The 17071-nt window shown below is 42.2% G+C and overlaps 1 long non-coding RNA gene across 1 annotated transcript in view; it reads left to right on the forward strand.

The window, feature by feature from the left end:
• The first annotated feature begins 4390 nt into the window (after nucleotides 1-4390).
• Nucleotides 4391-17071, forward strand: part of LOC140106761 (uncharacterized) — a 16986-nt gene continuing 4305 nt past the window's right edge. The window contains exons 1-2 of the long non-coding RNA XR_011850850.1: nucleotides 4391-4744; nucleotides 11890-11992. This is a non-coding gene — a long non-coding RNA (uncharacterized lncRNA). The remainder of the gene's footprint in view (nucleotides 4745-11889; nucleotides 11993-17071) is intronic.

Consider the following 17071-nt stretch of genomic DNA (forward strand, 5'->3'; position numbering starts at 1 on the left):
TAGGGAGACATGGAAATACAGACCCACACCCTACAAATGATGTCGTCCTAGAAATAAGCAGGGAGAAGGGAAGTTGTTGGCAGGGGGCAATACATAAGGTAGAGAAGACATTTGGACCAAAGTAGAGAAGAAACGGCCAAGATGGGACATTTGAGGAGAATTCCCACCTACCCACTACTATATGCAAGCAAGTAGGTCACGGTAGGCCTGTGGGGGTCAGAAGAAGACCCACGGCCTTTGGCATAAGGTCAGTCAGTGACCTGTAAGAATCACCAGCAGCAGCGCATGTATTGCGCAATCGCCACTGTATGCGATGCGGCGCGCTGACAGTGGCCGCAGTGGGGCTTATTCACAGCGCTGGTTGAATGAGGGGTGTGTCGGCCGGCCCCCTCATGAATACGGCCGACTGCTAGGGAACTTGTACGACGACCCAACCTCTTATTTGATAAGAGGTCAGATCGTTTAAAACTAAATATAAAATCACAAATTTTAATAAAAATTCAATAAATATAAAGGGGCTGGGGACAGGATGAGGAGGAGCTAATTTGGGGGGGGGGGGGTGTTTCGGGGGGTGACAGGTCCTCTTTAAATAATTTTTTCGGACAACGCGTTTTGAGGACGGAACTTCCTCTTCATCAGGTCCAATATAAAACAGTGTACACTGAAGAGTAAATATAGCAAGAAAAACATACGAATAAATAAGTATTAAGGCTTAAATAAATGGTTTTAGGAAAGATGGAACATAATGCAGGGGCAAGGACAAAAATGTACCAATAGGTAAAATCTATGTATAACTTGATGGACGAGTATTTTTACAGTAAAGTAATTAGATAATTTAGTTGAATATAAGTACAGAATATATTTGTACAAGCAAAAATATGTAATAAAAAAATATACCGTATATAAAAATATATCATAATATACATTGTTAATTATGGATTCATGTAAACAGTAGCGACATTACTGGCAGTGGAATTAATATTATAAAGTTCAAAGTAGCATACTATGTTGCCTGATAGCATACTAGCATAGTATAATTTACCACCAGGGTATTTAAACATGGCAGAGCCCATGAGCTGAGCTGTTAGGTGCTGCAATAGGGTTCGGCCATGGCACTGAATAGGTTAACTGCTGCAATTGGTGGCAGCACTGACCACGGCAGTGTTAGCCTGTATAATAGAGCTGACATATGGGAGGTTGTAGCTGGTGTTACTAGCCTCAGCTTCTCAGTGTAGTAGAAACCATTGATACATATATATAATTAAATACAATAAAATATTTGATACAATAAAACATCTGTTTGCTTAATCTCACCCGGGGCTTTTATAGACTGCAATAGCAGTGGTAATCTTTCTTCAGAACCGGCCCAGCATGTCATATAACGGAGCGAGCTTACTTTTAATGGCCATACTAAATCTCTGCACAAATGTACTCGTGCTGCCAGGCGTTTGGGCATCTGAAGCGTGCGCGCACGCCAGTACAAATATCTGAAAGTATGTAAAGGGTTCCTTTCACAAGCAGAATTCCAAAACTACATAATAATTCCCATTCAAAAAGTTTTTGGCCATTTGTTCTTAGATGGAAAATTACAGGTAAAGCCGTCCACAAAATTTCTGTAGCAATTCATTTACCGATCACTGGCCATAAAATGTCATTATTATTTCTGGAGTTCATGTTTGTTTTGATATAGTGACAGGAATCTGTATCCGTGGGTGTGCCTTACTCCCATTATACCCTGCCAAATGTTTGTACTTTGGGCTAAATCCGAAACCATCAGCATGGGCCAAAGAACTGGAACTAGGAGTATGGTAAGGTAGAGGAGGGAGGGCAACATGCATGATCAAAATGGTGCAAATTTTTGCCTCTACTCTTCTTTCCTTGATCACTGAGACCACATAAAGGGGTTTTCCAAGACAAGTTAACCACTTCCTTACCGGGCCCTTTTCCATTTGTGAGTAGACAAATTCTACTTTCTAATGGCAGCATTTTATATTTTGATCAGTATACAGGGAACCTGGAAAAAAATTCCAAATGTGCCAGGATTGCCAAAACCCCCCCACAGTTGTTCCATTTTCCTACGGGCTTTGTTTTTACATCTTTTCCTGAGCGTTACAAATGACACTTCCCTTTCATTCATTGAGTCCATGCAATCACGGAAATACCAAATTTGTATAGGTTTGTTAGGTTTTAATACAAACAAAAAAATGAAAACCTGTTTTAGAAAAATACATTTTTAACTTTGCTGTAGTTGGATGCTAACAGTGTCGATTTGGTCATTTGGGGACTATTTTCTGTTACGGGGAATAATTGTTTTTATATTCTGAGACGCAGTGATACCTAACATGTTTTTTATTTTGATATGTGTTGTAGGAAAGGGCGGGTGATTTGAATTTTTATAATGATATTTTTTTTAACTGTTATTTCAGGCCCCCTAGGGTACTTTAACCCTAGGAGGTCTGATTACTCGTACAATATACTACATTAAAACTGTATTGCAGTATCGTGTGAATATACTGCTTCTGTATTACAGTCTTTCTATGGCAGACTGTGATATAGACTGCCTAATGACTGCTATGGGAGCCTCCAATGATGTCACTGGGTGCGCCGACCGGTAGCAGCGCTCATGAGCAGAGCAGATAGGTGTTGCAGTTGGGTTCGTCCACGGCACTGAATAGGTTAACTGCTGCAATGGGTGCCATCACCGACCACAGCAGTTACCGGCAAGTGTTAGCCTGTATAATAGAGCTGATATCCGGCGCATAGAGGGCTCAGCCTGTGACCTCTCTCCATACAATCCTTACTGCTGTTCACCCTATAGTACAATACTAAGGAAGTGACCAGTATCATCTTTAGACTGTGCCAGGGTTGCTGCTGTGTCGGGGTGGGGGCATCCAGTGGGGTTCCCATCTGTTTTGGAAGTAGGTAAGTAAGAAAGGTTTTTGGAAGGCCCAGTAAGACCCAGAGATAGATGGTAGAATAGATGGTAGTATCAGGAACTTTGTTATTTGGTGTAATAGTATGTCTCAACTTCAACGTATTTCAAGGTCAAAATTATCCCTTTTCAAGATATCAAAGACTCCAGATATTCTCCAAAGTGAGTGCAGGAGAATGGAGGAGATATTATTTTGTGCAATTCACATGAGATTTGAAGGATTGTAGTTTCTACAATGCTATTGGCCAATACAAATGCTCCCCATCGCTTTATAGTCGCTAAATGAAAAGCAATAAACAGGATTTTCTGCCTCTTACAAGTCACAGATATAAAAGATACCGGACGCTTCAGCCTCCATTTTCGCTGTCTTTATCGGTTTACGCTCCTATCAGTTTTGTGAGAGATCTGGCAGATCCTAAGTACAGCACCTACTAAATTATCTTATTCTCTGCCAAAAGAAAATGCTGTTTTCTAGGGTAGAAATGTCTGGTATGACAGAGTGCGTGATACACTCCTTATCCGCCAGCGTGTGTACACAGAGAGCAGAGCGCTGCATGCGTGACTTTCACTTATTCTCCATACAAAACACATTATATACTAAAAATATACATTTTTGGAATATGACTGTGATATTTGCTAGTTCCCAGCAGGTCAATGTCAGATTTATAATTTTAGGATTATTTGTAATGGACCATGTCCACGGCTTAAAACTTTTTCCAGTGCTGGGTTATGAAAACCTTATTGATGGCAATGAGCTTGTGACCATCAGTGTACACAACTAAGGGCTGGGTAAGACGCGGGGGTGGGAATCTTCATGGGATTAAGGCTACATTCACACAAACGTATGGGCAACGTATATACGCCATATACATGTCCCCAATACTCCGCAATGGCCTCACGGCGCCGCACGGGAGCGGTATGGTGCAGCACACGTGCAACATCCTATCGTTCCGTAGCCCGTAGAAGGATAGGACATGGAATACGGTGCTGAGCCCTATGTTACTCTATGGAGAGGGGCGGGGGGCCCTCCTCCTCTCCCCGGATCCGATGTATGCCCGTCGTATTATGGTACGGTGGGCATACATCGTGTTAACGTAGCCTAAGTAAGTAGAGAGGAGCTCAACATTGGCATTGCAAAGTCCCCAGAAACAGTAATATTTAACATGGTGCCAATTGTAACCCTCTCCCCTTTATTCTTGGGGTCAGTACGATCACAGAGATACCAAATTTATATAGGTTTTTTTATGTCTTAATAGATTTAAAGGGATATAGGATCGCACCTACATACCTGGTGGGGATGCCCCATAATTAAACAGTTCTGGCAGGCGGTCTGGGACCTATATACCAAAGTAAGTGGGGAAGTGATTTCTCCTTCTCCGGAATTAGCTTAATCATCGCTATTCCCATATTCTGTTACGAAAGCTAAGAAAGGACTTCTCCGACATTTTCTAGGTGCAGTCTGTACGGTTATAACACACCATTGGAGGTCCCCTTCCCCTCTGTCTAGGGCACAATTTGTGGATCGTCTCAATCATATTATGTGAATGGAAGAGCTTCCGGCTTTAGACAATGATAAAATCAGCACATTTCCGAAGGTTTGGTGTACCCGGTCTACATTTCTGACCTCAGCAGCCATGACCTCTTGTCATTTTTTTGCAGGATAAGATGATGTTTTCTTTGCTCTCATTATGAGGACTGTACGACATTTGATCACTTTATCTCTGCCAGCTCATGAACCCTCTCCATACTACACTTGCTGCCTGCGGACGTACTGCGATTTGAGGGAAGGTGTTTAACTACCAACCCCCTCAGGTAAGGTATGAATATCTTTTGTAGAATTCCCTCTTTTATGTGAAATCTCACCGTTTCAGCTATAAAAAAAAATATCTAATGTCAAGTGAAAATGAGCAGAGAAGAGTTTTTGCCTGCATTCATCTACGCATGCGCCACACTACCTAGGGCATGTTGTCAACGTAGTGTGGTGCATGCGCAGACGAATGTGGAGAACTTGCGGCCAGCACTGCTTCATCTGCGCATGTCTGACCGCGCAGGCGCGAGAATGCCAGACGCGGTCAACGAGAGTTGCGGCAAGCAGGCGGGATGTGAGTAGGTGACGTCAACAGTAGGGCCGAGCAAGGGGGCGTTGAAATGAAGACGAAGGGCGGATGAGGGGCGGTAATATTGATTTGAAAATGCGGCAGTGAGGAGACGTTTCCCGAGGGTGGGGGGGAATATACTCCTCTTCAACCCCGCCCATTTGGCGACTGGAGTAGTCACACTGCACAGGTCTTTCAAAGGTAAAATATAAGTTATCTTTTTCGATGTAAAGCCGATTCTTGCGATAAAAGATGTTTAGCAGTGTACATGCAATGCTCTATGGGGAAGTGTGGAGGGCTAAAATCGAGGTCTCCGGGTGACAGGTTCCCTTTAAGTAAGACTGAATGACTGTGTGGGCTCAGTATGGCATGCTGGGCAATGAACGTTTTCTGAATCCTTTTATTCTCTTCTGCAATATTCACATTAACACAGTAGCCGACAATTCTGGATTTAATCACACAACACAGAGATGAGGCGCTTCATGCCGTATAATGTATAACGTATAAGAAGCTCCGCTAGTGGAAAGGAAATTCGGCCGAAACCTTTTTTGTGGTCTCCTTGTTTTGTCTTTTTAAAAGCTGCTAAAGGAGAAGCTGGTTACTGGTTACTTATTCGCTCTTTGTTTTTGCATCCAACTGTGTCGAAATCCTACTGAAAAAAAAAACAAAACAAAAAATATTTTGGATGAGGGTTGAGTCACATTTCTATCCCATCTCTGCCCTTCTGTGAGCTGGAGCTCTTCACAAGAAGCTATGTCAGGACCGCGGCCTCTTTAATGAAATCATTTTGTTTGTCTCCACGCCGGTTACTTTACATCACGCAACATTTATTTACATCATCTGCTGTTGTGTGTGTCCGAAATGCTTGAGATTAGGGAAAGAGAGTGCGGTGCATCCCATAGACAATACAAGGCATGTAATAAACAATCTACACGTGTTACATTGACACTTGTCACTAGATTTAGTCAGGGATCTGTATCTTTTAAGCTCTTTTGTCGGATTTATTATATCGACTTTGGACAAAAATGTAACAACCACTTCCTATTTTTTTTCCTGCGTTACTAAGACACTGGATTGTGCCTAAATTTGCAACATTTTTAAAAGCCGTCAAATTCCGTCTAACTCCAGACTTGCAAATATGTCACAGATGGGCAGAGGCAGTATTTTAGAGACGCAGATTCCTCTTGTGCCACCTCCATGTGTGCACAGCAGCTATAGCCTGAGCCAGGCAATAGCACAATTTTATGCCAGGCAGGGACGTACAATCACACCAGAGCATTTGGAGTAACATCAATGTCCCCCAGAAAACTGATGTAAGTGCAATGACACATCCCCCATAGTCTATGCACAGCACATGTAATGGATTCTCAGAAACACCTTTTGCCACAGTGATAATTGGAGTTTCAAAATTTTTTGCTGTAATTATCAATAAAGCTTCATTGCAGACACCTTACAGCTGATCATTACAGCCTGAGACTATAGTAATAGTAACACCAGAGGTCACAGTGGGCAGAGGGGTCGTCTTTAACTAGGGGTTGTCTGTAAGTTAGGTGTCCTTAAGTAGGGGACCGCCTGTGTGTTGAATGTTTGTATGTGTGTGTATATGTTCTATATGTGTGCATTAGTATATAAATGTGTGATTGTAATTTGCATGTGTAAGTATACAAATATTTTGCATAAGTGGGAAGGGGGTCCCATTCAGCAGCCAGCTGTGGGGCCCTGCCTCTCCTATTTACCCCCTGGGTGCGGGGCTCTGATTACTCTCTGTGATACTAACAGCCTGTGCACCTGTGTGATATAACGAGCCGTGCACCTGTGTGATATAACGAGCCGTGCACCTGTGTGACCATGGTCAGATTTCTGTCCACTGGAAGTAACATAGAAGCTTCCTATAGAATGACAGCAAGCAGAGATCTAAAAAACCAGGAGGAACTGATTCTGAAACAATATTGGAAAATGGTATAACTTTTTATCCTTAAATTATTAATATTAATTTGCTGAAATGATAATACCCTTTTAATTACAGAACTTCCACTTGGAATATTTGACCTCTAGATAGTAAAGAAGTCAAAGATTTGGTAACCTGGAGCCCATTGTGTGATGAAACCTTGAGGGATAAATATTACTTTAGACCTTGTAGATGTTTATTGCTCTACTGCATCCCCACTGCATAAAGAAGCAACTTTACAAAACTTTACTACAGTTACGATAAGTCTCCATGGTGACAGACAACAGCGTGTAGTCTGATCTTGTAGACTTTTTCTCTTTCTTCCATTATTAATTTTATGTTATCATTAGAGATGAGCAAATCTATGTGTAAATTTGGTACAAATCAGCCAATTTTGTGGCACTGAATTTTTTTCTAACTCGCCTTCAACAATCCAGTGTTGCTCAAATTGTCCTGAAAATTAGTATGTAACCCCCCTTTGTCCCCTTTAAAGACTGATTTTCAATATAAAAAGGTCCTATCTTGTTCTGTTCATTTTCATTAGGGTTATTGTTAGGGTTGGTGTTAGGGTTAGTATTAGCGTTAACCCTAATTCTAACTCTAACCTTGACCCTAGCCCTAATGAAAAAAGTCTAATTAAGCTAAGCTGAGTGTATGTATGTATATGTATGTATGTGTGTGTATGTGTGCACGTATGTATGAGTGTGTGTATTGTATATGTGTATGTATGTGTGTGTGTCAGGGTTAGTATTAGCGTTAACCCTAATTCTAACCCTAACCTTGACCCTAGCCCTTAATGAAAAAAATTATCTAATTAACCCCTTAAGGACGGAGGGTTTTTCGCCTCATTTCTCGCTCTCCAACTTCAAAAATCCATAACTTTTTCATTTTTCCGTGTACAGACCTGTGTGAGGGCTTATTTTGTGCGTAACAAATTTTACTTTCCCGTAATGTTATTTATTTTAACATGCCGTGTACCGCGAAGCTGCAAAAAAATTCAAAATGTGGAAAAATTGAAAAAAAAACGCACGTGCGTCACGTTCTTGTGGGCTCAGTTTTTACGACTTTCACTCTTCGCTCCAAATAACACGCCTACTTTATTCTTTGGTTCAGTGCGATCGCGGAGATACCAAATTTATATAGATTTTATTGTGTTTTAATACATTTTCAAAAATTAAACGAATGTGTACAAAAAAGAAAAAAAAAATTTTGCCATCTTCTGACGCTAATAACGTTTTCATACTTTTGCGCACGGAGATGTGTGAGGTGTAATTTTTTGCGAAATGAGGCGACGTTTTCATTGCTACCATTTTGAGGTCTGTGCGACATTTTGATCATTTTTTTTTTCATTTTTTATGTTATGTAAAAAGGTGTAAAAGTCGCATTTCGGACATTTGGGCGCCATTTCCCGCCTCGGAGGTCACCGCCGGCCGTAACTGTTTTTATACTTTGATAGATCGGGCATTTTGGGACGCGGCGATACCTAATATGTCTGTGATTTTTACTGTTTGTTATGTTTTATATCCGTTCTAGGGAAAGGGGGGTGATTTGAACTTTTAATATTTTATTAATTTTTTTTATTTTTTAAACTTTTTTTTTTCTTTTTTTTTTTCACTATCTTTTAGACCATCTAGGGTACATTAACCCTAGATGGTCAGATCGCTGCTACCATATACTGCAATACTTCTGTATAATACTTCTGTATTGCAATATATGGCATTTTTGCAGCACATTCATTACAATGAGCCACTGGCTCATTGTAACGAATCTGCAGCTGCCAGATAGCCTCGTGTCAAAAGAAGACACGAGGCTACCATGGCAACCGATCGCCGCCCCCCGATGACGTTCGGGGGCGTGGCGATCGAAAAAAAGATGGCGGCGCCCGCGCGCCGCCGTCTTTTAAACGCCGCCGGCGACTTTGCAAGCACCGACCGCGGTTATTAGCGGTGGGGGTTTTGTGCAAAATGCAAAAACCCCCACCTCTGTATGAAGAGGACTCAGCCCGTGAGCCCTCTTCATACATCCCTTATACCTCTGCGCCGTAGAGCTACGGCGCAGAGCGTTAAGGGGTTAAGCTAAGCTGAGTGTATGTATGTATGTATGTATGTATATGTATGTGTGTGTGTATATGTACGTGTATGTGTGCATGTATGTATGAGTGTGTGTATTGTATATGTGCATGTCTATGTATGTGTGTGTGTATGTCTGTATGTATGTGTGTGTGTCAGGGTTAGTTAGCGTTAACCCTAATTCTAACCCTAACCTTGACCCTAGCCCTTAATGAAAAAAATTATCTAATTAAACTAAGCTGAATGTATGTATGTATGTGTGTGTATGTGTATGAATTTACGTGAGTGTGTATATGTATGTCCGCTTAAGGAATCTGCACCGTTGCGTTGACAATCACCAAATCCTGCACAGCCGCACTCTGAGATTCAGGGAACGACATAGACTAAGTTTTGAGTCGAAATTTTAACCCTGCACTTTCCAAAATCCACTTATTAACCACCATATACAGGAGCCATTGTCTGCCGCTGCTGTGGCAGTTAGCTACCAATCACATCTCAGCTCCTATTTTGCTATGTGTGAGGTAATATGGATAGAGAGAGAGAGAGAGATACATAGATAGATATTGAAGTTAAAAAACAGCACTCTAGGTAGACTTCAGATAGGTGAAAAAAGCTCAGAAAGAGTAAGACAGACAAACAGATAGATAGAGATAGAGATACATGGAGATAGATAGACATAAAGATATAAAAAGAAAATTTAAAAGCAGCACAAGTGTCAAAAACAACAAATGACAAATAAATGGTGGGTGCACCGACAAAAAGTGCCGGGAGTCAAGATGAATTATGATAATTATACAACTGAAAGGGTCAGGAGAAGATATCTGGACAAATTATACCCAATAAGAATCTAACTTGTCCTCAGCATCTAATGTGTTGGTAGAGAATAATAAAACCCTGACAGGATTGTACAGGCCACGGACTTCTCTAGAGCTTCCCCAGCGATATCAGATTATTGCTGCGATTAGGTTTTACATTGTAACCAGAACTTCCTCTATAAGTCCCATTAACCAGTCAGAACATTTTATGGCACTTACTTTGTTTTATTTCTCGTTACTTTGGCAAAATATTAATAAAAATATACTTTTACATATTTTAAATGACTGGAACTGGTTACTAATAGCAGGAAAGTGACAGGATCTGTTCTGTCTCTTGTTTATTTAGCTTTTACGCAGTTAATGTAACCCCCGTAAATAGGTTGTTACATTTATTGTAGCGGTTATAGTGATAGCGGCCGTGTGTTCTTCAGTCGCTCTCAATGCGCTGGTCACATACTGAGTTGTATTTGTTTTTTAGCTTTTTTTTAAAGCTTAAATATGTAAATGATCGCTGATACATTCGGAAGGGGTTGTTAACCCATCCCTTCCATGCTCCAGGGAAATTGATGCAATTACTAATTTCAGAAGCAGTAAAGGACGTGGTAAAGAAATTAAATAGCCTAAACCATTCATTTTTGGGATAATTTTAGGAGTTATATAAGTGGCTACAGGACCTACAAACATATTAAAGATTAGAATCTCGTCTTTCAGATTGAAGGTTTGTGTTTCTGTGATAAAGATTCAGTTGCTTTACGTCTTTTAACTTCCTCCATCTCTGGTTCTGTAGCTCAGCCTCGTTCCTGATGTGATATGAAAGATGAGGTTCTTAACATTTAAAAGCATGTTTCTAGGTGCTGTAGAACTGGACTTCCGCTACAGCCTCTAAACTTGACTCATCTTAGGCAGTTGTAACTCTTCTCTGCTCTGCTCATTGTCACATGACACATAAAAGAGGGAACTCTAGAATGGACATTTCACAACCTCCTGACATATTTCTAGGTGCTATAGAACTGAAGATAACTCCCCCTGCAGCCTCTAAACTGGACTCTTCTCTGGCAAATATGACTCTTCTGTGCTCATTGTCACATGACTTTGGTAGAGATTTTTTTTTTTATATTTATGGCCGACATTTTACAAGAGGGAATTCTAGAAAGGACATTTCATACCCTGCTAGTATCTGGTGACAGTTTCCCCAAAGCTCTCAAACATACCCTGAAAACTCATCTGTTTAGGTGTAACTGCACTACTCTGCTCCCTCACCTTGTGTCTCCATCTTCCCTCCCTTGTAGATTGTGAGCCCTCGGGGGCGGACGCTCTGATGTATGTGAACCCCTCACTGATTGTACAGCACCATGGAATGAATGCTGCTCTATGAATAAATAATAATAATAAGGCTTCATAAATGTATTTCCTATTATTCCTTTTCATCTATATTCTCGATTGGTAGTTTCTTCTAATGATTTATGTATTGATGTATATTATATGGTATCTATATCGGAGAATGGTTCAGGGATTGAAAAACATGGCTGATTTCTTCCAAAAACAGCGCCACCCCCGAGTATGGTTCGTGCTGGTATTGCAGCTCAGCTGTGTAGAAATGCATGGAGCTCGCTGGCAGCACCACACGTTACCCATGGTCAGTAGTGGAACTGTTTTTGGAAGAAAGCAACAATGTTTCATTGGATATTCCCTTTAATAATTGATACTCTAGTGATACTATCACTCGCTGCTTCTCTGTACATGAGCTGCCGGTACCTGGTACTTATAGTATGTGGGTGGTCAGATTGGACTGTTCTGGTGGTTCTGGCCCGGCAGCTGACTCCCGTCCTGGCTCCTTAGCCGCCTGTTTATTCAGACAGAAGAAAACCACAATGACTTTCCATGAAGCAATGTTGGCACTTCATGCACTTGTCTCAGTTTTAGCAGATTTGCTTTGTTTCGATTGATTAGACTCGTAACATGTGTAACACATAGTGAAAATTCTGATAGTTGTGGCAAATTCTTTTTTATAATTTTTTTTTTTTGCAAGGGAAAGCCAGAACTTATAGAGGCTGAAAAACACTTCAAATCTGGACTTTTGCCAAACTCTCCTGCCGTTACTTCCGAGAGGTCAGGAGATTGCATCAGTAGGGGTACAATTATTTACTTTCCTCTGTTTATGTAGTGAAAACACTTTTTGAAGCGATTTTTATCACGCAGTTGGTCCCTCATTCATCTGTATTTCCTGTAACTAACCTGCCTCGATATGTTTTTGGAGTATCTAAAACACACAGACATGGAGAGAACATACATTAAAGGAAACATTACTCATAAATCCGGGGACGGTGACTTCAGTATCTTCTTATATTTGTTATCTATATCTAACTTTTAAAATTATGCTAATGTGAGTCACAAAGGCTCTAGAGCAGTGGTGGCGAACCTATGGCACGGGTGCCGGAGGTGGCACTCAGAGCCCTTTCTGTGGGCACTCAGGTCATCACCCCAGGACAGAGTTCACCAAACAGGACCAAACCCATCAAAACTTCCTGCTGTCCCAGGCAACTTGGAGAGAACCTATAATGAAAGTCTGAATTTGCCCTTCTTCTTTCAACTGTATTGGTGGCCTCAGGCGGCTGATACAATTGAAAGAAGTGGAAGAACAGGTAGCAGTAAGTTACCGCTTAAAGTGCCACGTTGGCACTTAACGGTAAATAAGTGGATTTTGGTTGTAGTTTGGGCACTTTGTCTCTAAAAGGTTCGCCATCACTGCTGTAGAGGGAGTTACCATAGCCCCTAAGTGCCCCCTCTGACTGCTGTAATCTCATTGCAGCAGGAAGTTTCAGCACACGGTGATACAGAGGAAGTGCTACTGCACTGTGTAACAGCCTGTGAAGCTACAGCATAAAGGGGCTCTGGTAACACCACCCCAGAGCCCTTCTAGTTCATTTGCATAATCCTAAAAGTTGATGTTTAGAAGGAAGGAAGCCATGGATTACACATATAGGAAGATGCCACAGTCCCGGTGCCTGGATCTATGAGTTCTTTCGCTTAGGCCTCATGCACATAGTTTGGAGACGTTGGCTAGCCATTGAAACAACTGGAATAAAGGCAAATGGTTGAATTTATAGGCATCAACTTAAAGGGGTTGTCCAAGACCTAAGAAAAACTGATATGTGGCCCGGATCGGGGCTGATTAAAATCAGAGAGGTGGCGGCACGGGACATCGGGAGGGTCCACGGAGGTGATTACATATTTATGGTTTTAATCAGTTTTTTTAAGGTCTCGAACAACCCCTTTAAAACCTGAAGCCATTTCATTAAAACCAATATATGGTCACATTCAATCTAGATAGATATAGACAGCACTACAGCTATTGTGGGTGTAAGAATTTAGGGGGAAGGGGGTAATTTATCAAAAGCAACAAATGTATTTTACATTTTTCCCAAATCCTGGATTTACTTGCTTTTTATGGCATCATTTATCCTGAAATAACGGCGTCCCCTGCTGATTACAAAGAAAGCTTAGTACCTGGGTCAGCGTGTACCGTATACTCCAGACATGAAGTGTTACCAGTAGTATTACTGTGGGAACTATTACTCACCTGTTCTTAAGGCTCTTTTTGTTGTTTTTAATGAACGTGACTGAATTGCTATAAATTTTTGGAAAAATTACTTTCTATGACGTTGGCCCCTGTGTGTGTGAGATGTGTGTGTGAGATGTGTGTGTGTGAGATGTGTGTGTGAGATGTGTGTGTGTGAGATGTGTGTGTGAGATGTGTGTGTGTGTGAGATGTGTGTGTGAGATGTGTGTGTGAGATGTGTGTGTGAGATGTGTGTGTGAGATGTGTGTGTGAGATGTGTGTGTGTGAGATGTGTGTGTGTGTGAGATGTGTGTGTGAGATGTGTGTGTGAGATGTGTGTGTGTGAGATTTGTGTGTGTGAGATTTGTGTGTGTGAGATTTGTGTGTGTGAGATTTGTGTGTGTGAGATTTGTGTGTGTGAGATTTGTGTGTGTGAGATGTGTGTGTGAGATGTGTGTGTGTGAGATTTGTGTGTGTGAGATGTGTGTGTGTGAGATGTGTGTGTGTGAGATGTGTGTGTGAGATGTGTGTGTGAGATGTGTGTGTGAGATGTGTGTGTGAGATGTGTGTGTGAGATGTGTGTGTGTGAGATGTGTGTGTGTGAGATTTGTGTGTGTGAGATGTGTGTGTGAGATGTGTGTGTGTGAGATGTGTGTGTGAGATGTGTGTGTGTGAGATTTGTGTGTGTGAGATGTGTGTGTGTGAGATGTGTGTGTGTGAGATGTGTGTGTGTGAGATGTGTGTGTGAGATGTGTGTGTGAGATGTGTGTGTGAGATGTGTGTGTGAGATGTGTGTTGTGTGAGATTTGTGTGTGTGAGATTTGTGTGTGTGAGATGTGTGTGTGTGAGATTGTGTGTGTGAGATGTGTGTGTGAGATGTGTGTGTGTGAGATTTGTGTGTGTGAGATGTGTGTGTGAGATGTGTGTGTGTGAGATGTGTGTGTGAGATGTGTGTGTGTGAGATTTGTGTGTGTGAGATGTGTGTGTGAGATGTGTGTGTGAGATGTGTGTGTGTGTGTGTGTGATGTGTGTGTGTGAGTGTGTGTGAGATGTGTGTGTGTGTGAGATGTGTGTTGTGTTGTGTGTGTGTGTGTGTGAGATGTGTGTGGTGTGAGATGTGTGTGTGTGTGTGTGTGTGTGAGTGTGTGTGTGAGATGTGTGTGTGTGTGTGTGTGTGAGGTGTGTGTGTGGTGTGTGTGTGAGATGTGTGTGTGAGATGTGTGTGTGTGAGATTGTGTGTGTGAGATGTGTGTGTGTGAGATGTGTGTGTGTGAGATGTGTGTGTGAGATTGTGTGTGAGATGTGTGTGTGAGATGTGTGTGTGTGAGATGTGTGTGTGAGATGTGTGTGTGAGATGTGTGTGTGAGATTGTGTGTGTGAGATGTGTGTGTGAGATGTGTGTGTGAGATGTGTGTGAGATGTGTGTGTGTGAGATGTGTGTGTGTGTGAGATGTGTGTGTGTATGTGTGTGTGTGAGATGTGTGTGAGATGTGTGTGTGAGATGTGTGTGTGAGATGTGTGTGTGGTTGAGATGTGTGTGTGTGTGATGTGTGTGTGTGAGATTTGTGTGTGTGAGATTTGTGTGTGTGAGATGTGTGTGTGTGAGGTGTGTGTGTGTGAGATGTGTGTGTGAGATGTGTGTGTGTGAGATGTGTGTGTGAGATGTGTGTGTGTGAGATGTGTGTGTGTGAGATGTGTGTGTGTGAGATGTGTGTGTGTGAGATATGTGTGTGAGATGTGTGTGTGTGAGATGTGTGTGTGTGAGATGTGTGTGTGTGAGATGTGTGTGTGAGATGTGTGTGTGAGATGTGTGTGTGTGATATGTGTGTGTGTGAGATGTGTGTGTGTGAGATGTGTGTGTGTGAGAGTGTGTGTGTGTGAGATGTGTGTGTGTGAGATGTGTGTGTGAGATGTGTGTGTGTGAGATGTGTGTGTGAGATGTGTGTGTGTGAGTGTGTGTGTGTGAGATGTGTGTGTGAGATGTGTGTGTGTGAGATTTGTGTGTGTGAGATGTGTGGTGTGTGAGATGTGTGTGTGAGATGTGTGTGTGAGATGTGTGTGTGTGAGATGTGTGTGTGTGAGATGTGTTGTGTGAGATGTGTGTGTGTGAGATGTGTGTGTGAGATGTGTGTGTGTGAGATGTGTGTGTGAGATGTGTGTGTGAGATGTGTGTGTGTGAGATGTGTGTGTGTGAGATGTGTGTGTGAGATGTGTGTGTGAGATGTGTGGTGTGTGAGATGTGTGTGTGTGAGATGTGTGTGTGTGAGATGTGTGTGTGAGATGTGTGTTGTGTGTGTGAGATGTTGTGTGTGAGATGTGTGTGTGAGATTTGTGTGTGTGAGATGTGTGTGTGTGAGATGTGTGTGTGTGAGATGTGTGTGTGTGAGATGTGTGTGTGAGATGTGTGTGTGAGATGTGTGTGTGAGATGTGTGTGTGAGATGTGTGTGTGAGGATGTGTGTGTGAGTGTGTGTGTGAGTGTGTGTGAGATGTGGTGTGTGAGATGTGTGTGTGTGAGATGTGTGTGTGTGAGATGTGTGTGGTGAGATGTGTGTGTGAGATGTGTGTGTGAGATGTGTGTGTGAGAGTGTGTGTGTGAGATGTGTGTGTGTGAGATGTGTGTGTGAGATGTGTGTGTGTGAGATGTGTGTGTGTGTGTGTGTGTGTGTGTGAGATGTGTGTGTGAGAGATGTGTGTGTGAGATGTGTGTGTGTGTGTGTGTGTGTGTGAGATGTGTGTGTGAGATGTGTTGAGTGTGTGAGATGTGTGTGTGGTGAGATGTGTGTGTGTGAGATGTGTGTGTGTGAGATGTGTGTGTGAGATGTGTGTGTTGTGTGTGAGATGTGTGTGAGATGTGTGTGTGTGTGAGATGTGTGTGTGAGATGTGTGTGTGAGATGTGTGTGTGTGAGATGTGTGTGTGTGAGATGTGTGTGTGAGATGTGTGTGTGAGATGTGTGTGTGAGATGTGTGTGTGAGATGTGTGTGTGTGAGATGTGTGTGTGAGATGTGTGTGTGAGATGTGTGTGTGAGATGTTGTGTGTGTGAGATGTGTGTGTGTGTGAGATGTGTGTGTGAGATGTGTGTGTGTGAGATGTGTGTGTGTGAGTTATGTGTGTGTGATGTGTGGTGTGTGAGAGTGTGTGTGTGAGATGTGTGTGTGAGATGTGTGTGTGTGAGATGTGTTGTGTGAGATGTGTGTGTGAGATGTGTGTGTGAGATGTGTGTGTGTGAGATGTGTGTGTGTGAGATGTGTGTGTGAGATGTGTGTGGTGTGTGAGATGTGTGTGTGTGAGATGTGTGTGTGTGAGATGTGTGTGTTGAGATGTGTGTGTGTGAGATGTGTGTGTGAGATGTGTGTGTGAGATGTGTGTGTGTGTGTGTGTGTGAGATGTGTGTGTGAGATGTGTGTGTGTGAGATGTGTGTGTGTGAGATGTGTGTGTGAGATGTGTGTGTGTGTGAGATGTGTGTGTGAGATGTGTGTGTGTGAGATGTGTGTGTGTGTGAGATGTGTGGGTGTGTGTGAGAGTGTGTGTGTGAGATGTGTGTGTGTGAGATTGTGTGTGTGAGATGTGTGGGTGTGAGATGTGTGTGTGTGAGATGTGGTGTGTGAGATTGTGTGTGTGTGAGATGTGTGTGTGTAGATTTGTGTTG

This window comes from Engystomops pustulosus, chromosome 11 (genome assembly GCF_040894005.1).
Source record: "Engystomops pustulosus chromosome 11, aEngPut4.maternal, whole genome shotgun sequence".
Taxonomy (NCBI): domain Eukaryota; kingdom Metazoa; phylum Chordata; class Amphibia; order Anura; family Leptodactylidae; genus Engystomops; species Engystomops pustulosus.